At 40.2% G+C, this 25,130-nt stretch overlaps 1 protein-coding gene across 1 annotated transcript in view; it reads left to right on the top strand.

The window, feature by feature from the left end:
- Window positions 1-3,826: 3,826 nt before the first annotated feature.
- Window positions 3,827-25,130, top strand: part of lrrc4cb (leucine rich repeat containing 4C, genome duplicate b) — a 46,612-nt gene continuing 25,308 nt past the window's right edge. The window contains exons 1-2 of the mRNA XM_085460283.1: window positions 3,827-4,307; window positions 4,535-4,963. The gene's annotated coding sequence lies outside the window, so the exon portion shown is untranslated. The remainder of the gene's footprint in view (window positions 4,308-4,534; window positions 4,964-25,130) is intronic.

The raw sequence follows: 25,130 nt of genomic DNA, 5'->3' as shown, positions 1-25,130 counted from the left end.
TCAGAGAGAAACAAATCATACTTCATCTATTTTCTTCTTTCTGAAATCAGGGTTGTTAGCTGCCATAAGGTGAGAGGCAGATGAGAGCTTCTTTTTTTCCAACTGGACTGTCATGACATTTAACATGCTAACTGAGGCTTATAAAGTGTGACTTGTAGCTTTTGGGTTTTTTGCAGCTTCTCCGAGCACTGACGGTCCGACCTTGGTTTGAATTTGCTGGATCGTTAATTCCTGCCTGGAAAGATTATGGCACTGTATTAACATATACCCGAATGCTCCAGACCAGCAAACTGCCAAAACTTCTGCTTTTTTAGTGGCGATCACACTAGCTGATGATCACTTAATCAAGAGCATTTGATTAGCAGCACTCGGTTGTACTTACCCTCTGAACTCTTACGGGAGCAGCTATGGTGTGTTTTTCATAGAACTGCAGAGAGTTGCATAAAGACTTCGTTTTTCATATGGCTGCAATTATCAAAGTGTCCAATACATAATTATGGAAAGTTTGATAATTATTTTCATAGAAATAATTAGATAATTAGCTGCAAAGAAGTTATATTTATATGAGAGACAGGGTTGTACTTTACATTAATACTGTTTCAAATGCCAGAAAAATGATACCTATTGTGATATTGTGTAAGTAAGAGCCCTTTTGGAATGAATATGTTACATTTTGAAAGCTACAGATTATAGAACGCTCAAATTACATGTACTGACATATAGTATCCCAGCTGTTTTAGGCTGATTAGTTTGTCTGAAAAAAGGCTAAAAGAAGGATGACAGATTTACATTTCTTTAAATCCTTCAGAAAAATATAAAGGCATATACACCTGGTCTCAGAAGTCTCCAACCATGCCTTTTGCATGGAAAATAGAAGTAAGAGAAGCTGTCAAACTGTCAAATAGGCTTCTAACGCAGTATGTTGATTTACCACCCAGAAGCCATTTGTGGGCTGAAAGTCTTTGGCACTGACACTAAGTATTGCTGTTGTTCAGATTTAAATAAGACATACAGTATATTTATATTGTCCTTGTATGAAAAACATTCTAATGAGGGAGTACATAGTTAAGGCAGCATGTGGTTGACATTGATTTGATTGTACAGATCTGCTGAGGTTTTGTTTTTAGCAACAAAGGTTGTGCACCCCACCTCCCCACCCCAGTTCCCTCCACCTTTATTTTTCATTTTTTCTGCTCAAGAGAGCTCAAGGAATTAAAATTCATATTTCATCAAAGCATGAACAAAATGCTGATAACAGAAAATATTTCTGAATGCATCTTTAGTTAGAAGACTGAAATGTCTCTGAGTTTTATGATTGTTGCCAGTTTGGTATTACTGCAGTGCTGTGTAGGAGAATTATACTAAAGTAAGTCGCAATTGTGGCTCAGTATATGTAATGCGAAACTAAAAGGTCCAGTTTTGTGCACCTGGATCTGACTTTACATGAGGCTATGAAAATGAACTAAGGTAAGAGTCCCACTAATTTAGCTCCTCAGAACAGGATTATGTTTAATCAAAGTGAAATTGGCATGTGTTCTAACAAGCTACCGTTTTAGTTATGCATGAAGAGGCAAGTTCTGACTTTCACAGATGTGGAAACTAAAATGTTTTATGAGAGTGCTGAAAATGTTTCTGGTTCACCGACTAAAGTCAGATAGATGTTAACAGATTCAAAAATAGCGCATATGGAACCAGTAATTTTAAATTGTTTTCTAAATTAAGACTTACTGTGGCTAATTATGTCTGACACATTCATTCATGGTTACCGTGTACACTGATGGCTGCTAGATAATTGTTTCCAGCCCTTTTCAGTCACATAAGAAATAAAAGATGTAGTATGATTTAGCTAACACAACTAGTACATGACAAATTAGCTAAATTACAAAATTCCAAAGGTTATAAAAATCATGGATCCAACAAGATGTATGAATAAGGTGCTGGGTACTATGATCCAGTGTTATGAAATGACTCGGTTATCACTGGCATAGACTGTAGAAGTAAAAAAAAATATGCTGGTTATGCTGGTTAGTCCAACATTTAGACTGAAACATCTTAACATTTAATGGACTGTCATGAATATTTTACAGATATTGAGGTTCCAAAGATGATAGATTGATCTGACTTTGGTGATTCACTGTCTTTTCCTGTAGCAGCACGCAGTGTTACAGTGCAGGATGGACTGCATCAGCAGCTGTTGGATGGATCGCCATATAAGTAAGTAAGATAACCTTTATTAGTCCCACACGTGGGAAATTTGTTTTGTCACAGCAGGAAGTGGACAGTGCAAAAGTATATATATATATATATATACTCTGGTGCAGAAATGTCCAATACCCCAATCTGATTATAGCACCATTATCAGCTCAAACTTTTAATGTGTCTAATTTCTTGGTTCATCTAACAGTTTATTTTTCTTCACAAGCGCTAACACACCATCACAGAACCTTAATGACGATATTGCAGAAATGCAAGCAGTTCACCTGCTCTGACTGGATTTTTTAAAAATATTTTCAAGAATCGAAATCATTATGTTCAGGTTTGAACTGGACAAGTGGTTTGATTAATCAATAAAGAACTGAGTATTTATCAATAAGGAAGCTGAACTCATAGAGTGCAACTGTGACTTGTATAATAGCAGTTGAGAGCAATGCCTAAAATACCAGTCCAAAATCCCTTTTAGTTACTCTTTTGATGTGCTGACAGTGAAGACCGTAGCACACAATTCACCTCATTTTCATACCCATCAAGCCGTTCAGTTATGCTTTATGAAAGTGTCACTGTTTTGTGTTTCTTTAAAAATGCATCCATGTTTTTCCCCCGCAACCACCACCACCACCTCTCTGTAGATAAGCTGTCACTATTTACTTTAAACATAGATTCTCTCACAGCTCTCATTCGATTTGTTGTGTGATCAAAACAACATGTAATACAATACCATTATGACTAATTTATATTCATCTTTGTTCTTTCTCCCTCTCTCTCTCTCTCTCTCCCTGTCTTTCTCAATCTCATAAAACAGCCTGGCTTCAGTGACCAGGAGCCGCTCTGTCACGTAGCTGACTTGTGGTTCATTATGTCATCTAATGAGACAGGCAGTTCATCTCAGATCAAATGAAACCACACTCACTTCTGTCTGTCTGTAGGTCTGAAAGTCACTAAAGCTCCTTGCCTACTATCCTAGCCTATATTTCATCTTATCACTATTGGCAGTTAGGACTCAGTAAATCAGTAAGAAGATGACATTGATGGGAATGATGAAAAGATATATATGTGTGTGTGTAGATATGTGTACTGACTTTAACATGGTGGTCAATTCAGATTCTTTCTGCACTTTTTATGTGGAAGAAAGCTGGTAGGATGTGCACATGTTGAACGGTTGAATGTGGGTTTATTTGTGGATGCAGACCGTTTTGGATGACTGAATAGAGCATAACGCCTGTAGGTGGCAACCATAGGCTACCTCATCAACAACTGAATCACACGTGCGCGTACCGACGCGCGCACACACACACACACACACACACACACACACACACACACACACGCAGAGACACACAAACACACACACGTACACGGAGACATTAGACCTGGGCTTGCGTTAATGCTATTGATCCCTGATAATTAACGACCGCTGTGTGATTTAAATGGGCAGATGGACGCGCAGGCAAAGTGGTCAAAGTTAAAGTGGTCCCTAGGCGATTTTTGGGAACACGCTCTCGCCCACACGTGCCCGCACCTGCATACACTTAGTAGCCTAGCTACACGCGCACACACGTGATTCGCTCACACGCACGCGCGCGAGCCAGATCTGTGCCTGGAGACCGTGAACTCAACGTGCTCACTATTCCAGTCATGGACTGCAGCGAGCGGGGGGACCATTAGGAGACGGTGGGCAAGAAAAAAAAAAAGGCGCTTTATTTGCAACACACGGAGGATGTTGGTGCTGTCTCACCACCCGGATCGGACACATGCTCCCTGACAAGCGGAATTATTACTAATAGCTGCGCTTATGTAATCAATGCGCCGGGTTGCTGTGTGTGTGTATGTGGGGAGGGGGGAATAGCACCCTGTAGAATCTTCCCATTTGACTTAATAGAGAATACTGTATGCCATATGCTCTTAGAGGAGCCTATGACAACCCATTTGTCCTGATGCGACGCCTGTGATGGTCGCGGTGGGACGGATATCCTTAATTTTATCCAATAGGCGTCCTCAGGTTTTCTTTTTTCTTTTTTCTTTTTTTTTTTGTAGGACGGTTCTGCACCCCGTTCGTTCTGCGCTGACCTTATCAGCAACGCTTTAAATGGGTAATTGTTAACTGTCAGGTGTTTCCACTGGTTTTGTTCATCTTTATTAAAAATTCACAGCCAAACAGGCATATCTGTAAGAATCAGTCCACTTTTTTCTTTTCTCTCTCTCTCTCTCTCTCTCTCTCTCTCTCTCTCTCTCTTTTGTGCGTTTCCCCCCTTTCTCTCTCCCCCCCCCCCCCCCCCCCTCTCTCTTTTGGTCGAATTTGGTTTGGCGATTTTCAAAGAGGAAACCACCGGTGGGAGTCAGTTTTGGACTGTGACTCGTCTGGAGAGGAAGAGGGGGCCTATTCGGACTTGACCATCTAAAACTCTGCAGGATTTCCTCCTCTCAAGTCCAGAGGAATACCTTCAAGTCCAGGGGGCTACTGCTGGTCCTCTTGAGCGTTTTTCCCCCGCTCGCTCATTGGCGCTCGTTGCATCCGAGGGAATGGTAGCCGCACCGCAGATCCACGCAACTCTTTCTGAATGTTTGGCATTTTTCGCTGGCGAACATTTTGACTTGTGATCGAGAAAAGACGCGGACTGCAGCAGCCTCTAATCCCTTTCACATGGAGATTTGTGCCTCGGTCGTACTGCAAATCTTGAAAACGGGGACCAGGGCCCTGCTGCTTTTTCATTCGATCAACCTCAATTTCTTTTATTCGAGAAAATGCGTAAGTATTTCACTGAATTCACTCCAATACAGCCCGTTTGGTGTGATGTGGTGCTGTGCATCCCCATGTAGACTAATCTCCCATCGCCATTTAACCCGCAATTTGGTTTGCTGGCAGACTTCAATGTAAGGAAAGCTACTTTTTAAATATTCTTTCATACGTCCTTCTTTTCTTTCTTTCTCTATGGGTTACGGTAGCTGTCGCATTCTCTTTCGGGTGTGAGCGATTGTGTGCGTTCTGGATTTGTGTGTGTGTCTGTGTGTGTGAGACATATGGGCTATATAGAGAGAGGGATAAAGATAGATAGGAAAGGGGGTTGAGGAGATGTGGGGGTAACTGATGCACCAAATCGTGTGTTTGAGCGCTCGGTAGACACCGTGAGTCTGTGTAGTCTCCGTTGCCAATAGGACATTAAAGCTAGAAAAAGGCCGACGTCATATGGTAATTCAAATTCAGTTCAGGTATTCTCAGCATACACGTTTGCAGCAAAAAGGGCGCCGGATTGGCCAGGTGGGCTGGCTGGTCCAGTCGAAGGGCGCTTTGAGTTGGAGGTTTGAGTCATGCTTTATTGTATAAAATATGCTCGTTTATGTTTTTTGTTCTTTTCCCTGTGCTTATACTGGTGACCCAGTGTATCTCAAACCAAGCAACTCGTGAGTGATACAGCTCGAGCAGAAAATAGGTTTTGATTCTCCCCCTAACACAGCCTGAGCAGGTCAGAGAAAGTATAGAGCAGCATTTTAAAATCTAAGCTGTCAAATCTTGAAGGACTTGTTGGGTTTAAGTAGCTTTAGTAATGCAGTCTTCAAAGAGAAAGCAAATTGAATAGGAGCTGTCCATCAGTGGGAGGTGCTGAAAATGCCCTGATGCTGAAAATACATGTGTGTTGGTTGAAATAGGCACATGGAGCTGGCATTGTTGGTGCAGGCATCAGCTAAAAGCAGTCCACTTAAACCTGAACCGGTTCCCTCTCAACTACACTCATCCACATTCACTTCTGGCGATTTTACAGCATGCCTGTAAAATGAAGGACACGGGCTGAGTGTGAATGAGTCTGTGATTCAGGGTTGGTTAACACAAATTTGCATGCACATATAGGCAGAGCCTTCCCATTATACGATACCTCATATGTGCTGTTGTTTGATGTAACATTTTTCACGAGTAGACACTTAAATAGGCTTTTCTGGTAAGCACTGGTGCAGTTGTTCTTTATGATCAGTAGGTTGCTAAAGAGTCAGGTTGTTGCAAGTGTACTTCCCAGCATGTAGTTTATACAAACCTGCTTACCAGAAAGTTGACTCAGTGTTGAAGTATAAGCAAAAAGGAACACCTATACTTAGCATAAAGACAACATGTCATGTCTTGAAATCATTACAATGCAACTACCTCGTTGCAAGAAACATGGGTCAGGCAAATGTTAATTTTTTTTTCTGTCACCCATTTTCTTAAAGTTACTAAAGTTTTGAAAGCAAAGTGTTTCTTTCTTTGTTGTATTTTTCCATTTCATAATTTGTTAGTTGTTTTCAGTGAGCCACAGGAATGCAGTTCGCCCTGTTTAGCACCTGGAATACAGAGCTGTGCAACTATTACATTTGAAGAATGGGGTTTGACATTGTATTGCTGAATTAAGCAAGAACTGTCCTAGAAGGCATATGTTGCTCTAACACCTGTATGTATCCTTCACTGCTAAAATGCATTTCCAGATGTGCACATTAACCATGCCATCGCAACTTGATTGTGATGGTATTTGTTCATTCAGTACAAGTTTTTTTTTCTTTGTAAATTCCAGTTTTAACTTGGCGTTGTAGATGAAACAACACCACATTCATCGACAGCATTTTTTTTTAATCTGAAATTTGAAATCTCTCCTGCCATTTTTAATATTTCTCAGTTTCAATATTTGACATGTCATGTTTTACTATTGCCAGTCAAATGGGGTTCAGATGATTTCCAAATCCCTCCTTTCTTTTCCCATCTGTTCTTCAAACAGCGTTCCCAACTATTTTGAAATCTGGGTTATTGTAGAGTATACAGTTTGCCCTCTATACTTTAAATATATATATACATACCGTACTCCTTTCTAAGTGATTTGCAACAGTTGTTTTACAGTTTTAAAATTCAAGTTCCTCCATGTGTAGTTCTGTTTGTGAAATCTGGAGATACCCTGTTATTGGAGTGTGCTGTAAGTGCTAAAATTAAGGCCACAAACAAGTAAGTGTCTCAATAGGGCATTGGGCCACCTGAGGAGTAACAGTGAGCTCTTAGTTTCTGAAAAAAAAGGAAACCTGAAGCTCAGCTGGAGAGTTGTGAGTATTTCCCACCAGAAGTTCATATGAACCTTAAAGATGGTCAGCATCATTTCTATGGGAAAAGCTGTAGTGCTGTGTTTGGTTTCAGTGCTCGAAAGCAATGAATGGGGGGGGTGTCTTAGGTTGTCCTGCAGATTTGGGTTTATCACCTTGTGTATTCCTCGGTTATGAGGCCAGAAACACCCAAAGCACGAGAAATATGATCACCCCGACAAGCATTGTCAGTTCTGGCATTTACCTGCCTACTAAGGGACCAAATGGACATAAAGCATGCCAAGACCAGTCACCAGAGCAGCTCTGACAGAAGCCTTCGCTGTAGGAAATAAGCACTTGGGTGAATAAATTTCTTTTCATGCATGTCACGCATGCATGAAACCACTGGTTCAAAACAGGGTGAACGGTGACTCATCTAACCACCTCAGATCTTTTTTTTTCTCTCCTCGTTAAAGCGATGCATTTGTTCTCATCCAACCTGCTGCATAAAAGAGCTTGTTTGTAATAAGGAGTTTACGTGATTCAGATTCACCGTCACTTCCCTCCTTAAATATTGTTTTGCTAAGCTGCCTCCTTACTCCCCCAACAAACATTTGCAGCAGGTTGAATCATGTTGCCTCGCCTGTGTGGGGTTTGTTTTCTCTCCTTGCTTTTGGAAACGGTGGACACAGCGGAGGCACGCGTGTCTCTGTTTTGCTCAGGCGCTTGTGTTGTTTCACAGTTTTCTCTTTGCATTTTCCAATTTTCAAACTTCATTAAGTCAACTAATGTACATTACAGAAACTCCACAATCTATCCACTGATTAAATGTTTTTTTTCTTTAAGCCACAGGAACCAAAATAATGAGCAACTGGGTCTGCCCATGGTTGCTACACGCAGCACTAAGCATGGTAGGATGTTAATCACGGAGTAATTTGAAGGACCAGTCGCACACACCCAAAAACACACAAACACGTGTGGAATAAATGTCTTCTTTTTTTTTTCTCCAGTCTTTTAGATGTTAAATGTCCAGTCATCCAAACTAGGATTCCTAATTAATTCCCCCAAATCCTCAGGTTATGGGTCAACCCCACAAAGTTCAATCTGATTTCAGCATGACATTTTCAAGACATTTTCAAGACTCTGAAGCTGAAGCTACTGCGGTAGATTAATGCCTGTTTTTAAAGCCTTTTTCTTTAACTTGACAACGGCAAGAAAATAAAAATAAAAAATTGCTGATTCATTTTCAAATGACTATCTTCTCCATTACACTTAAGCTTCTGGCAATTGATGGAGTCAGTCAGTGTTTTTGAGGAATACGTTTTGTTGTTTCATCAATTTATATCGTCGCCTTGCCCGTCTGCATATATCTCTGCTTGATATGGGAATCATTTATGGCTGAGCTCCTGTCTGGGTAAAGTGAAAAAAACACACACACAGCACAGTCCGCCCCAGGGCTTTGTGTTATATCTTAAATAATACAGAAGGATTGTTTGCTTTTCTATATGTATATTTAAAGCACGTATCCGTGTGACGTAAATATGTAAGTGGGTCGCGGCTGGAGATTAGAATGACTTCCAGCCAGCTCCATTTTGATAGATTGCACTCTGTATCTTTCCAGTAGTACCTCCACAAAACATGTGTTTGTGTCGAGTCAAGAGACAAGGCTGATCTGAGCGAGTTGGACTGCTCGGGTGTGAAAGAGTCCAACGCATGCCAGGCTGGAGAGAGACTTAGTATTCACTGTAGCAGCTTAAGTTATGCCTTTGTGCACCAGAAAGGGGATTATTCAGCGAATCCTGCTCTGTGTCATTCACAAGTCTGCATTTCTAAATCAACAAATATTAGTGTGGTGATGTATGAAGACGCTGCATCTGCGTGTGTGCCTGTAGAACTAACTGCCTGCTCATTACGGCTGCTTGTGGCTTATGTAGAACGGCGGCGTTGAGGCCTGCAAAAAATAAAAAAATTAAAAATCATAACTTATGGCACAAATGTTGTAATTGTTTTGACTGTGGCTGTCGGTGCCTTATTTCACCATCTGTGTTGTGTGCCATGTGTCTGCAGTGGCCTGCAGCAGGAGCCAGCCATCAACTCCATTGAGAGCCTCTGATAGAAAGAGTATGTTCGGGCTACAGGTACCATGTTTCTGCCTGCTAGCAGCAATGAGCCGCTTTCTCGAAATGACATAATGACCTTTACAGATTCTGCTACAGGTTTCTAACAATCTACATATATACAGGTAAAGCTTAAGTCAACATTGTTTTCTGTGATATGAGACGCAGCTGAATTCCACCTCCTGCTGCTGAAGAATACATAATCACCGTAAATAATGCCCTAAAGGCAATTATGGCTTTTATTCAGCTACTTTACTGCTTTATTTATTTATTCATTTTAAAAAAAATGTTTCATAAGTATATGTAATTCTGTACAAATCAAGTAAAGGCACATCACAGCAGCCTACAAGAAAGCACAGAACTCTGGAAGTCATTGGAGATGTTTATGGGAATTTGCAGCGATGTTCTCATTAGTGTGTTTATTTCACATCTAGTCCCAAGATGATGAAATTAACCAGTTCGTCAAATTAATTTTTTTTAATACTCTGTATTTTATTACACTACCAGTTAGCATAGCGTAAAACGTTTTATTGTTCAAACAGCTCTCCCTCAGCACACAGCAGGTAACTTTAAGACCAACCGTAGTCATTAAAATTTGAAAGAGAACCATACATCTAAGAAAATCCAGCTACATTTGGGCCAGTTTTGTTCAAGATATCTGGGCCTCTACAGACTTGAAAACTGCTGAATGAATACTTCATGTTATTTGTCTGGAAAACCTTGAGACTGTTGGAGTGTGATTTTATGTGTGTGTTTATGTCTCATAGTAAAGGTAACTTTATTTTACCTTTTTATTGCTGAAATTGAAACTGGTTATTAGATGTGATAATAGATTTAAAATAGTAATGAACTGCAAGAGTATTCAGAGGACACACCTTCTTCTAAAGATTACAAAGTTTTTGGCAATTTTAAGGAAAGTGATTGGATTTAGCACCAAATTCTAATGGGTGCTATTAAGGATGACCAAACTAAATCCAATCCAGAGAGCGTACACGTTAATGTTCCCAGCTTGTATGTTAAGTAAAAACATGTGCTAGAGTCTGTTTCTATGATGCTGATGCAATATTCAGTGTCGATCTTTTTAAAAATGAAATTAAAAAATGTAAACCTTCTAATAGTCTATAGTCATTCCAAATGGACTAAAATATTTCATTCTCATTTCAGTTTTACTTTTGATGATAAGGGCTACTAAAAATCTAAAATCCTCTATCTGGAATTATTAGAATATTTCCTAAAATCAACCACAGAAGGACTTACAAAACAGAAATGTCCACCTCGTAGAAACTATGCTCATTTATACTTGGTTGGGGTTCCTTTACCATGAGTTACTGCATCAGTGAGATGCAGCATTGAGGCAATCAGCTTGTGGCACTGCTGTGGCTCTACTGAAGCCCACTAGGCTGGCAAATCAAGCGCAATAACAACATGGTCAGCAAAACATTTTCGGCCCCGTGGGCAGCAGCAGAGTCCTGCAGGAAGAGGGAACCAGGCATCTTCGTGAAGTTTATCAGCAGATGGAAGCATGAAGTGCTGCATTGACTTTGGACTTGAGAAAACACAGTGAACAACCACCACCAACACCAGCAGATGACATCGCGCCCCAACTCATCACAGACTGCGGAAACCTCCCACTGGTTCCTCTCCATTCTTCCTACAGAATTCTAGGCCCTTCATTTCAAAATGAGACACAAAATTTACTTTTCATCTGACAAGAGGACTTCCTTTCTGTAACTATTTAACCCACGTAACGCACTTCTGATGTTGTCTCTTGTTCAGGAGTGGTACAGCAATCAGACTTTTGTCTCTTGAAGATACCAGTGCGTGGTGACTTTCAATGAACTGAACCTGTCACTCGTCATGACTCTCTCCCAGGTTCTTGAATTGACTTTTGTGACTGCGGTCACACCTCTTGTTTGTGCACGTTTTCCCACCACATTCAACTTTCCATTACTATGCTTTGATACAGCGCTCGCTGAACAGTCAACCTTTTCAGCCATGACCTTCTGTGACTTAACCTCCTTGTGGAGGGTGTTGGCGATCAGGACAACTCCCACATGAGTGTGGTTGCATGTATTGAAGTAGACAAATATTTTCAGAGAGGGAATTTTTGATTTTCTTGCACTATGAGACACACTCATCAAAATTAAAATAAAAGCCTTTTTTAGGGCTTAAATATGATGTGCAACCCAACATAACCTGGCCACCCCACTGCTGTTTCCTCCATCAAGTTTCATTCATTTCAGCCGAGTAGTTTGCAAATAATCTTGCAGCCAGATGGAAAATCATCACATAATAAAATAAAATACAGTATTCAGAAAGAGAACAACTCATTTGTTAATGTGATTGAGGTGATGTAGTGTTGTAATCTGTTTAAATTGCTAGTGCTAATCTATAAAGAATTCATTAACTCCTTTGTCTTTTGAAGCTTTATTGGAAGCGGTTGAGCAAAATAAATAAATAAATAAGGAGAAACACATCAGGACACCAGCTGAAAATTAAATCAGGGACTCTATGTTTTTGCTTATTTGACATGTGCCCTAAGGAGTTAACTGTTAGGTCAACCTAAAACCTATGTTCTGAATATTAAACACTATTCTAGGATGTGTTTGAAGGTAAGGCTTAGTAGAAGACAGCAGCTGTAATTTGAAAAACTAGAGTCATGGGAGGGGGGAAAAGTGTGGAAATATTTAGAATCTTGTAAATTTTGGCCATATTTTTGGCAGTAAATGATGCTAAGAGGAGTCTGGAACATAGTGAGAATATGAAGTGCATGCACTGCATATTTCTGGCCTGAAGTGAAGCAAAAGCTTTTTCTATTACTACATGGTATCTATGAATACATGAAGTATGACTACATGAAGTATTGCACCAGTGAAGACCTTTGCCTCACTATCAGTCATTTTTCTCCCCAGTGTTCATCACACTGCAATCTGTATGTCAACACATTGTACAAAAAGCCAAACAATCACATATGTTGGTCCTAAAAGAAAAGTCTGAGTTTATTATGATTGAACCGCTGGAGATTATTAATGGTTATTCATCCTGATAGTTGCCAGGATCTTTCAGTCTCAGGCCAAAGTGATGCAGCCCAAAAAAATCTTCTGTGTTAAGCAAAGGTATTTAGTCAGAGCCCATCGTTTTATGTCATAAGAAATTTGTGGTTTGGCTCATAGTGCTAATTAGACTGAAAATCACAGAGGTCAGAGAAGACAGACTCAAGTCCCACGCACAAGTTTGTACCTGGATCCATGCTTCAAAACACAGCTAGATAGCAGAAGCCAAAGTAGACCAAAGCGAGCCGTTGGAGTATTCTGCCATTTGATGTATCAAGTTTAGACCAAGTGGAGGTGAAAGCAAGCCCTTGGAAGGGCTTTGCCTCAAAGTGCGGGCAAATCTCATTGTCTGCTTATCAGCCTCAAATTTACTCCGCCTTACTGAGATATTGCCTTGGAGAATTAGGGATAATAGCTGAAGTGATGACTGTCATGATGAGTCTCTATCTCTCTCATGTCTAATACACCCTCGTCTTTCCGGCTCCGTCTTTCAAACTTTCCCTTATTTATCTAATTCCCCACATATTAATATACATTTTATCTCCTGCCAGTTCTTTTGGCTCAGATGTACTTGATGAAAATAGCTGAGCGTTACTTAATTCATGCGTGCCTGGGTTTTCATGTTACAACTCACAAGGAGCAGACAGTGATTCATGATACAATAAGGGGGTGTAAGAATTAAATCAATATCTAGTTCATTAATGCTTTGGCAAAAGGCTCAGATTGTAGTTGCTGGAATACACTAGATTGGCTTAATTGGCAAAAATGAAACCCCAGTAACTGGCGCCAAGTCAAACACTACTAAACTGAGAAGGGAATCTTGTAGGGATGACAAGATTGCCTGTTTATTGTGTCGCTTGGAGTTGCCTCTCCAACCCCTCCCCACCAATCCCACCACTTTTGTTTTTTACGACAACACTTCTTTTCACCAACACGGTTTTCCAGGGTTGAACAAAGCTGGGTGAACATCATGTTCCCTTGTTGCCTCGCACTAATACATTATTGGTGAACCTCATTGTTTGCGACAAGAGCATTTTGTCCTTTACATTCAAAGGAAAGGAAAGAGAAAAGCCTCTCATGTTGCTTTTCTTTGTGTCTTGTATCCTCAATTATAACACAAAGTCTCTTTCATTTGTTATGAAATGTATTAAGACTTTGCTAAGTATCCAAAGGATACTTAGGATAAAGGATAGTTGTAAAACAATTTGATCTTTTCCTCGTTCCATGTGTCCTGTAATCTTTTTACATCAGTACAGATGGGGACATCCCAGTCATTTTTCTTGCTGTTTTTATTCCAATAGTGTGTTTCCAGTGTTCCTTTGACATTCAGCACAAGTGCATGCATAGCTCATATCAGCTCATATCGCTGCGCAATTGGTCAAATTTGTCATTAAATGTAGTAAATCTGCTTATTGTAACTATGCAATTAGTAAATATCTTTCATTTTCAACAAAAAAAACAAGTATCCTACAAATGTTTTGTATCACTTTCAGTGGAAAGAGAACTGACAGTCTGACCTTGACGTGGTTTAGAATTAAGCCCCTCCTTTCCTCCGGTTTGATTAAAATTTTCTCAGCACCAGCAGCAAGTAGCACCACTCTTGGTGACCACCTATAAATCACGGTGAAATATAGCACTGAGCAGTAAATGTATGCGCCAAAACCATAGCACAGGTGCTCTCAGAAATAATGTCACCGGCAGCTTTGGTTACTCCCTTAATCCAAATGAGTATTTTGTGTGAGCTGCTTCAGAAGGTGGTTGTCAGGCAGGTTGTTATGAGCAACTTTCCATGGTTCCTGTGTAGTGTTGGGCATGTCAGTTGTGTTTGCCTCTTCATGTAATCTCAAACTGACTCCATGTTGAGAGCGGGGCTCTGTGGGGGTAGTGCCATCTGTTGCAGGACTCCTTGGTCTTGTCAGTGAATGTTTAAAATGTGTATTTCTTTTAACATTATGGCTTTAATTTGGAGTTACCAGGACACCAAAATAAATTGGGACCTCACTGTATTCCTCCAATAAAAGAGGAATACAGGAAAAAAATCTCCGAAATATAATCATTGCTGACCGCTCTGAAAATACTGAGATTAGTGAAGGACATTTTGACAGCAACACTACGTGTGCACTCCTTCATGAGAGTCTACCTTAATTTTCTGCCTGTGTGTGGATGTAAAAGAACAAAAACCAAAATGCATGACAGATAAAATTAAAACTATCCACTCTCTATTTTTCAGGGCGATCACAGAGATCTCAAACACTGGCATCTTGTCAGCATTTAGGCGATATACAAAATGATGTGCACGGGTTATTACTACTTGGGTTAAGCGAAAACAGTATTCTTCATATGAACCTTTTAGATACATTGCCAAGAATCTACTTCTAAGTGCTTCTCAGCTGCTTCTTTCGCTGCAAATGTGTGTTACACAGTTGAAGCAAAAACACTGCAAGCTCGCCCAACCAGCTCCCGCTGTACGGACTTTAATTATCCGTGCTGGAAAAATAGTGACACGAGCTGAGGTGGAGACCCGAGTCTTTATCGTTTTCACACCTCAGTTATGAATATGATCAACAACGCGAGCCAATTAATTTTGTAAAGGAAGAAGGCACTGCTTGACTACAGTACCTACCACATGTTTTGCAGTTATTTTACTTAACAAGTCCTCTTAGCCCCTGTGATATAAAGACTGGGATCGGCTCCAAGTCCCCCTCCTCATGACCCTGAGCTGGATAAGCGGTTAAGAAAATTGGTGGAAGGATGGCAGTCCTCTAATCTGATTGGGTAAAAATGCTTCTTTGCGCCAAGATACAATGTCTGTTCTGACACGAAAAGTAAGCAGAGTAAACAACTAGATCATCAAGTCAGGTCTGAAAATATCTGATCATGTTTTCTTGTAAATCAAAATCAAAAGGAATGCGAAGGTTGTGTAGGTTGGTTCACGCCATTAACTGAGTGAGCAGTTTCTGTGATAAATGCCAAAGGAGACTGAATTTCAGTTTCACGCGTTTCTTTGGGAACATATGGTAGTAAATTGAATGTTTTTCAGATAAAATAAGCAAACGGGCAAAGAAAAAGACAAAGCTCTAGTCTCTTAAATTTGCGTTTGGTAATTTCCACAATCCCATATTGCTATAAGTTTATCACACAGACAACTCGTATAATGACATATAATGACAGAAATGCACCAAGACCAAAACTAGGATGCAATTTACTTCACGGTAACTGTTGCTATGAGCCAGGCAAACTCTACCAGTATCCCCCATTCCTGTTTCTCATTCTTGTGTAGTGAGGATATGTAGACTATGTATCATGAGTCATTTAATATAGCGTAGAGCAGCTAGGCTAAGGGGCATATGGCCATGTTGGAGCACAGCCATCCGGCTTAAGGCGGGGTAAACGGATGGGCAGGGATTGCTGGTGCATTAGCATTTCAGCTCTGCATCGTGTTTCAGTGTTGTTTCTCCAGTGAGCTTGCTGTTTATCCAACAGCAGTAAATAAAACATTACAATCATATTTTTGCTCCGTGATCATCAAAGTTGGTGGTAAGGAATTGGGACTGTCACACACTGCAAAAGCCACTTGTCTGTGACTGCAGAGGAGACAGACAGAAAGGAGAGACAAATGGAGTGGGGAGAGTGCTTGCGTTCCTCTAAAATATCCCTGGTCGACAACGGATGCTGTGTTCACACGTTATTCGCGGACAGTTTGTACCAGCACTAACATTCTGCTGAAGCTGTGATCGGCCACGACTGGCCAAACGCGGTGGAGAAAATGCTTCCGCAGAGCTCGAGACGGACTATGTGTGTGTCGACTGTTGATTATGGGGAGAGCCTGTGGTTCCATCTATTTCATATTCATGAGCCAAATGGTGCGTGTTGTAATATTCATGGACAAATTAGACGTTCAAAACACCAGTGTGAGCGAGGCCGTATGCAGAATGCTCTCACTTGAACTTCTTCCACCTTATCCTGACCCATCGATTTCCATTTCGCTCCTTTCCATCACCGATCCTGGTGCTGGGTGCTGGGTTCCTCTCAAGAACGTGCTGAACATATTCCATAGATTATTTTTATTGTAGTACAAAATTCCAGGCCGTTGTCTTCACAGAGATACGTTTCCATTGTCTACTAGCACTGGCGAAGCAAAACCACTCTTTTTCTTTTAAGGAATAATATATCCTGTTTACTGTACGATAGGTTGAGAGCGGACTGGCTTGTAAGAGACCAGCTTTGTTCTGCCTCTCTGATCAGCTGGCTTGCTAGCAGTTGGGAGGGAGCAACAGAAGTGTGTCCAATCAAGCTGAGCCCTGTTTTAAAAGGCCCTGCAGTCCTTCGGCAGAGGCCGCATTTATGACCCAAAATCGAGGAGACGAGCCTGGCCCTCTTCCAAGCCCCTCGAGCTCGTGTATATTGTTTGAGCATATCCAGAGGAAAGTGCAACACTGCAAGGAGGCCTCATGAGACACCTGTGCATGTGTAACTGGCTGTGCGTGTGTGTGCGTGTGCGTGTGTGGATAACGAATCTCAGTCTCAAACCTTATAACGATAGCAGTCACATCGCTAAAGTCTAATGATAAAAGCGGGTGAAGAGTGCAAATAGTACCAGGGTTCATTTTTTACCAAGAGCTATTTTACAAGGTCAAGAGAAAGGAAAAAAGTGCACATCCAAAGTGACAAGAAAAAAAAACATTATTGCCATTCCCTAATAAATACAGTCTGCTCACTGTTGATAGAAATTGCATTTGACTTGACAATCAAATTAAAAAGCCACTCATTTGCATCAGCTTAATGGGAACCTACAGTCATTTTGTGATTACAGTCCAGTTAGTCTATTACTGTAATGGTGCGGATTTATAGCAGATTTTGCCCATTAGGTGATCAGAGCATTTCATACCACGGTGGGTCTCATCTAATTTAGGGCAGATCCCTAAACTGAGGGTCAAGATCACAACTCAGTTGATTGTGTGCCTGAAATCTATTTTCACTGACCTGTCTGTACATAGATTAGGTCAGTAGTGATTATAAACTTAACCATACTAACGGAGACCAGAAATAATACCTGAAGAGCACTTAGTGTCCTTAAAGTTCTAAATTTTACTCGAGAAATTCTTCTGCTTCACATCATCATTCCTCAAGATTCACCTTTTTAAACACGATACAAGAAATGCGGCTGCCAAAATAGCACAGATTTACCTAAAGTGTTTTTGTGTTGTGTGTGTCTGTGTGTGTGTTGTTGTACTGTAATAGTTTGTTTTCCTTAGGGTGGATTCATGCCAACGTGCCCCACAATTTTATCTTGCTCATGGTGATCAATAGGCATTAGCTTGAGACAAGTGTTTTCTCAAGCAGGTTGTTCACTGAGTGATTGGCATGTCTCTGCTCCTTCACCTACACATCATCATGAACCCTTCTACATCTGACTGAGCAAACACACTTCTCAACCTGAATGAATGAGCGTAACACTCACCGAGCTGTCAGTGCACTTTGCTTCTGGAGTTTAGACTCAAAAATCATTGCAGCTGTTCCGGAGCTTGAAAATTATCCATCAAGGTCTGCTTCTGGATCGGTCTGAGGTGGACTAAAAAGCCCCACTGTTACCTCGCAGGCACAAAGTCCTGGGATCAGTACTCCTAAATAGCAGAGATTAATCAAAGGTAGACTCACGCCCTCCAGAGATAAAGTTTCTGTAATGTGGTACTGCAGCAGCTCACAAAGTTTGGAATTTTCCAGAGTAGGATCAGGCTGTGATCAATTTTATCCAATCCATACCAGCAACATATATTTGATAGCCTATACGTTTTTGCACCCTATTTTACTGGAGCTGCTTTATCTTTACAGACACATCATGGTCTGATTCATAAATGTGAGTTTATTAGCTCAACCTGTCAGTGTGACGTTCATAAAAGAAACTATACCAGGCAACAAAGAAACAGTTGCTGTAATTGTACTGTATTAACCTGAGAGAAGGTATTAAATATTTTTGCTAATAAAAAGAGCTGAGAAAAAGAGCTACTTTTAATATGAAATCCTAAGCTAACAGCACAGTTATATCAACAATCAGTTACCACAAACAATCTGTGGTTCTAACCCAGCCCAGTTTTGACATGCCTTGACTCACACCATTATGTAAACACAATTTTGCAGCATATCTGATGTTTGACACGTTAATCTGCTCATTGCATTCATCATTTTTGATGTGTTTTATAGAAATCCATTACCATTGCTCCATTATAGTCTGTGTGCTCCAGTCTTTTCTCTCTTCTCAATTGCCTGCCTTATCTTGGTTGGGCTGAGTTAGGTGTTTTTCAGTCTTAAATCTTTTAGCAAAAACTAGGACTGCAAGATAGAATCTGGCTTTGTGGAGCTAGATCAAATACTAGCTCGGGTGCTCTCAGTAACAAAGGTGTTTTTTGTCATTCCAAATACAGCATATGATGCAAATGCAGCTCTATCTGAAATTATTTTCTTTCATGCCTCTTTTGCCGTTTTCTTTTTGCAATGACATGTAATAAGTCTCAAACCAATTTGCACCCGTCTTTATCCTTAAGTCTCAAGCTACAGACTTTAATCAAACAAGCATATGCTGCCTATGCGGTTGCCTTTGCTGCATCAGATAGTAGAATAATTCAGTGATTCCCAACAAGGGGTACAAGGATCCCAAGAGCTACTGCTTCAGTAGCTGGGGAATACGTGGAAAGATAATTAATGATCTGAACAAGTTTGAGTGGAAAAGTTAACAATTAACAGAGAACCAAAAGGAAAGAAATGGCATTATTAGCTCCTAATAATGGTTGTTATTGTCAGATCATAGGATAGAGAATACATAATTTGTTGAATAAGCATAATATTTAATTGCTGAAATGCAGTATCTAGCTAAAATTCTGAATTTGCTACTTTGCTGGGGTTTTGTCAAAAATATGACCAGCAGCTGAATTGTTAGCTAACAATGCAAATTGTTAGCTAAATGTTAAATGGGTTCGCCAGTTTAAGTGTCTTGAAATAAGAAGCTGTTAAGAGCCTTGTAAAAACACTACGGCTGTAGAATGAGTAACCTGAAATCAGTGCAGATCCAGGATGAAAATGTATTCGGTTGAAACACGTGAACACGAAAGATAGCGGAAACATGAAAGATAGTTTGGGTGCGTTACATGAAATAAGGTTCAGAACCAATTTCACAATGGAAAACAACTCACTTAATGCATCCAATTTATTAAATTATAGAGTAGAGGCATTTTCATATGCATCTTTGAATGGACACAGTCTCTGAATTGCAAGATAGAGATGTTGTAAGATACAGCGAATTGGATTTTACACAACAAAGACCTAATCTATCATAGGCAGAGGATGTGGCAGTGGACTAAAAGATGTGCAACAGGAGGGATAATTCAATTATTGAAAATCTTGTGGGCTCTTCCCTCTGCTTTTCCCCACGGTGTTCAAGGTTAATTGTCATAAGTTCAGGCCGGTCTTCCACCAAAGCACGAGGGAGGGGACCAGAGGATAGACAGTAGACCAAAATTCAATTTTATTAGGACGATTGCGCATTCAAGCAATATTTTCCATTAGGCATTGATTGTTCAGTGCAGACTACCTCTAGGCAGCTTCAAAGAGTTTCTCCAATTTTCTACATAAGTTACTGCTTGTTCCCTCGTCTCGCTGACATCACAGCTAATAGGAAAACCAATGTGACACATTTACTGAAGAACTAAGCGTTAGTAAAAGGTTATATGAAATGTCTTCTGAACCTCAGCTTAGGCTTTTGGCTGTGAGATTAACAAAGGTGTTTGGCATTGCAAAGGCACTGTAGATAGATAAAGGCCATTTCAGACACATGCATGTTAGCTTGTCTCAGTCATTTAGAGGATTGCTTGTGTAATGCCATCTGTATTCTGGGGATGAACATCCACTTTTACACCACGATGGGGAGAGGAGCAATATCGACTTCGGCCAACATCTTTTGCTTTCCCTTTATCTTACATTCACTCACCCACTAGTTAGTTCAAATTATGACAGACGTCTGGGTACATTCATTGTAGAAACAGCGGACATACAGTAAAACAACATTAAGCATTTGTGAACGCAGAATGTCAACTGCTATAAAGCAGACAATAGCAGGCCGCAAACACTTTGTTTTTTCTCAGTTATGGACTGAGGTGTACAATTAAAGAAAAAAGAAGACAAATAAAAATAAATCCAAAATGCGTCAGTGCAATGTGTCAGGCAGAAACAGTACTTTAATTATTACATAACCCTAAAGCTGCTTTCACACAGGACATGGCATGCCTTGCTCTGCTTTTGCTTGGTTCAGTGAGGAAGGCAATCAGAACCATGCAAAATAAGCAGCGTTTGCAAAACTTTCAGTGGGCTGTCATTCTGCTTTTTGTGCCTCTTTCCCTCAGTACTTTCAGAGCTTTAATATAGAGGAAGGTACTGTAAAGAACACATAACAAATCTAAGCTGCATTTATACAAACTGTCTGCTTTCAGCAAGTGATACGAGTGGCAAAACACCTGAAGTGTCTACTTGGATGGAAACCTATTTCCGAGAAAGGTTTTTCCTTCTGAAGTCTTGATAGAAATTCAGGCTTATTTTGTTTATTACAGTAAGTTGCGACAGATGAAATTATCCTTTGTTTTATATTTGTGCTCCATTTTGCATTTTCTTCCTGCTGGAGTTTTGATGCTACCTTCTCTTGTCTGTGCATGCAGTCAAAACGATGGGCAGCAGTCCAGTACAGCTGTGTTGAGCTTTAGCAGTACAGCCCAAGAGCTGCTGAACTCTTGGAATACAAAAAGGTGAATTTTCTTCCTGAAACATTTTCTTAATCTAGTATGTTTTTTTTTCTTAGACTTCAGACACGCAGAGACTGACTGGTTGGCAACCATGTACCAGTCACTATCACAAGGAAAAATTATATATTCTTTGACTGACTGGCGAATGGTTATTGGGGATTGCTTGATTGTAAAATTAATTGCAAAGACGTATATCGTGCAACACTAAATCCTCCTTGCAGTTGCTTAAGTCACTAGCAAAATGCCACAGTCCCCTGTAGTTTTCATGGAAGATGCCAACTATTCTCCCAGCAGTAGTGAAACTGTAAAAAGTCTGACACAAACCAAAAGCTGAAAGGAGTTAGCAAGTATTTTCAGGCAAGTAGTTGTCTTCCACACAAACTACAGGCAACTGCAGTAACCTGGTAGTGACCAAAGCAATCATACCGAGGTGTTTGGTGCCCCACTTTCTTTGAGACTAGTTGCACTTAGCAACTGCCTGCAATCTCCAGCAAAACATCTTTCATACACAGGTCTTCCTACTGGTCCCTTGCCCTTATATATGCATCAATTTAAACAACTGTGGGCAGCTGTTTTGATAAAACAAAACAAAAAATATGATCTATAAATAATAGTGCTGTCAGTGGTAATCTCGTTAAAATGACGTTAATGAGCTAACCATGCTAACGCGTTTTGACGCCATGCAGCCCCACGCATGGGGCAATCCGCGCTAACTCGCTTAATGCTGACAGCACTAATAAATAAACATTAAAAAATCTTCAGATTAATTGATAATTATATTTGAAAAGTATGGGGAATCGTGCACATCATGATGTTTTACCTGTTTTTCTGTGGTAACATATTTGTGTACCGTAAGACACAGCCAGCCGTTTCCATCCAAGCTTTGAAACTACACAATTCCCCAGTCTATTATTGCTATTAGTGGCTACTGATGATGTACAATATGACCTATTATCTGCATATATTAACTAACATTAATTATTTCACATGTTCAGAAAACGCATGTTTGCTAACATTTTCTGCATTCAGTAGGGTTCACAGCGACCAGCACAAACCTGTTTCCAAAAATATACAAATAGAAACCAGACAGCCTTTTAAAATCCCACGAAAGGTTCATAAAAGGAAAAAAAAAACAGGTTTGCAAATTTTGCACAGTATAATAAGTAATTTTCTGCTTTGAGCAGTCAAAGCAGTTTCTCTGTGCTCATATTAGCAGCTTTTTGTTAGCCACAGCCACTTTTTGTTAGTAGAACTTGGGATTGCCATCAAGCTCCGTATTAGGCTTTTTTCCCATTTAGCCAGTCTTAAAAATACATTTACAGCTAAACAAGAGCAAATGTATTGTTTGTTTTATCGACAGCATACTGGAAATGGTGTATCACATCGCTAAAAGGCTCTGACCATTAGATTTGTACAGATCCTGACTTTTTTGTGATTTCATCTTGACCTTCTCTATTATCATGTCATCAGATACACGACGAAGACATTCTGCGTGGCAGTCATATCCTCACTCCAGAACAATTTGTAAAGAGCAGAATTGAGCAGTTTGTAAAAGTGCGTTCACAAACACACACACACATGCACAGCACAAACAAACAAAGGTCTGCTGTGTCTCTGGTGCCTGTCAGGTCGAGTGGTGGTGGTGATGACACTAATGACAGCGGTGAAGGTTGGAGGCTGCTCAGGATTTAAGATGTGACACCTGTCATCACTGTAATGATGAAGTAGTACGGTCCATGATACAGATCTATGATGCCTCCATGTACAAACTGCTGTTATTGATGCTAAATTGTTTCTGAAACACTTTATGTGTCTATATGTGATGACTTTTTTTGGGGGGGGGGGGGTTTCCTTCCATTTTATTTTGGCAGCAGCTTGGTGATAAATGATCATGGCTTTGTCCAAAAAAACAAAAGGGACTAGCCTTGTTTGTTCCTCAATGTCCTGTCTCATCCTCAAGTGCTTTTCATCTACGAAACTCAATGCGAGTCCTCCACTTTTGGATTCCACACAGTCATTTCCATATTTAGCAACTCATGTATCTCCATCATTATCCTTTGTAACGTTGCCGCAGGTGCTTGGTCTTTCTGCCTGTTCCAAACTAGCTGCTGCTTCTGGTCTGAGGGAAGCATAAGCTTGTAATTTTTATAATTTGTGTTTTTTTTTTTTTTTTTACATGAACTGTGGCTCAATAGACACTTTTTCTTCCACCAATCTGATTTATTATTTCAGGTGACCGGTTTACCTGGGATATGATTAACTGTTGTCTGGTGTTTACTTGGATGGATAGACATGCACTACAGCGGAAAGGTGCGATGTGCGGAAAAGTGATGAATATGTTCTGATTCATTTTCATCTTCTTATCACTGTCTGGTCAACTCCCTAAAGATATCTATCGCCCCTTGAGTGCAGTCGTTGTCGCTCTCGTGTCACTTTTAATTTGATGAGAGTTTGTATTTAAAACTCAACAGAGGAGCAGTTTAGATAAGAAGCTACTACTTTTGAGTAAAGGGCAGAAGCATGCATCCCTGCAGCATGTACAACAAGGCAGCAAGGATGTACATTTGAGCCTAAACTGTCCCTATTCTGACTGAGGTTTTTCTTTTGGGGCACTTTTATTGTGTTTGGGCTTTTAACGTGATTAGAAACTAATTATTAGGACCTATAGCGAATCACTACTAAGTGCTTTTAACACCAAATGTTAATGTTTTCATGACCCGGATATATAGTGAATCACTAATGTATGCATAAGGTGTCAGTAGAAAACAGCACACACTGAAATTACTTTAAATTCTGTTATCTTTTAACAAGTGCTGGGGTTCAAAGAAATATTGCATTACACACATTACCTGTTTTTTACTTTTTTTTTACTAACAAAAGTAATTTATTACACTAGTTATATTACTTTTGCATTACTTAGCATCTTCATTTCTGTGATTGCCAATTAACAGTCTAACAGTGCTTTTCATATGCCTACACATCTGCATAAATCCCTCTCCTCATAAGGAAAACATTCAAAAGATAGTTCTTTTAGTAGCCTTCAAGTTCAAGTACTAACATAAAGCTGACAGCAAAGACAGTGGTAAACAGCCAATAGGGCACTTCACAGGAAAAAAAGTGGCTCTGCAGCAAGGGTGAGTATGGGCTGTCTTCTCTGCAGTAGTGACCTGTTGCACACCAGGACTAATCTGCTTGCTTTGTTGGCAGGTTGGGCAGCAGACCATATGAACTAAACAGATAACCAAACAGGGCATTCAGCTCAAGTTACTTTGCTATTCCCAAAAAATAAAATAAATAAAACACTTACGGTACACTTGTACACGCTATGCGAAATTAAAACCATGCACTCATAGTGCACTCCCCGATAAATCTAGGCAGAATTATAAAAGTGCATAAATATCTTCCTTAGATTACAGCGGCAAAGCAGGAAGCAAACAGAAGAGAGATTTTCTCTAAGTGCAGAAGTGGAATAACCACACACTACTGCAGTTGACTGTGAGTGCATGATATCCTCAATACGTTTTTGTTATGCAGTGTTCCAGCAGGGTCATTTTTAAAACTAGCTGCACAAGCTGATGAATGACCTCCTTTTAGTTTCAGAGAGACATGAGGGGTACTTCCCAAAGTCTGACCTGCACAGGCCCATCTGCTAAGTGTCCTCATCAGTCATGCTGGTTACCACAATGGCTGCAGAAGCGCTAAACTACTGTGTGCTGATTAATTAAATTGAGCATGTACTACAGTAACTTACAGGTGATATGGATGTTCAAGTTTTTTAATAGCAAATTGTATCAATTAGTGTAACTTACAGTTAAGGTATATCAGTTAGATGTCCGCTGAGGGGGCACAGTAATGCTGTTGGTTGGGCCCAGCTTGAGCATTACTGTCATGGTGCCATGGTGTCTCACTGCTAGCTTTGCAACAGAGTG

The sequence above is a fragment of the Copadichromis virginalis genome, linkage group LG1 (assembly GCF_057382275.1).
Source record: "Copadichromis virginalis isolate Kocher_CV1m ecotype Utaka linkage group LG1, C_Virginalis_male_GT1.1, whole genome shotgun sequence".
In the NCBI taxonomy this organism is placed as follows: domain Eukaryota; kingdom Metazoa; phylum Chordata; class Actinopteri; order Cichliformes; family Cichlidae; genus Copadichromis; species Copadichromis virginalis.
Note: the sequence above shows the minus strand (reverse complement) of the source record. Positions and strands in the feature narration are given on the sequence as shown.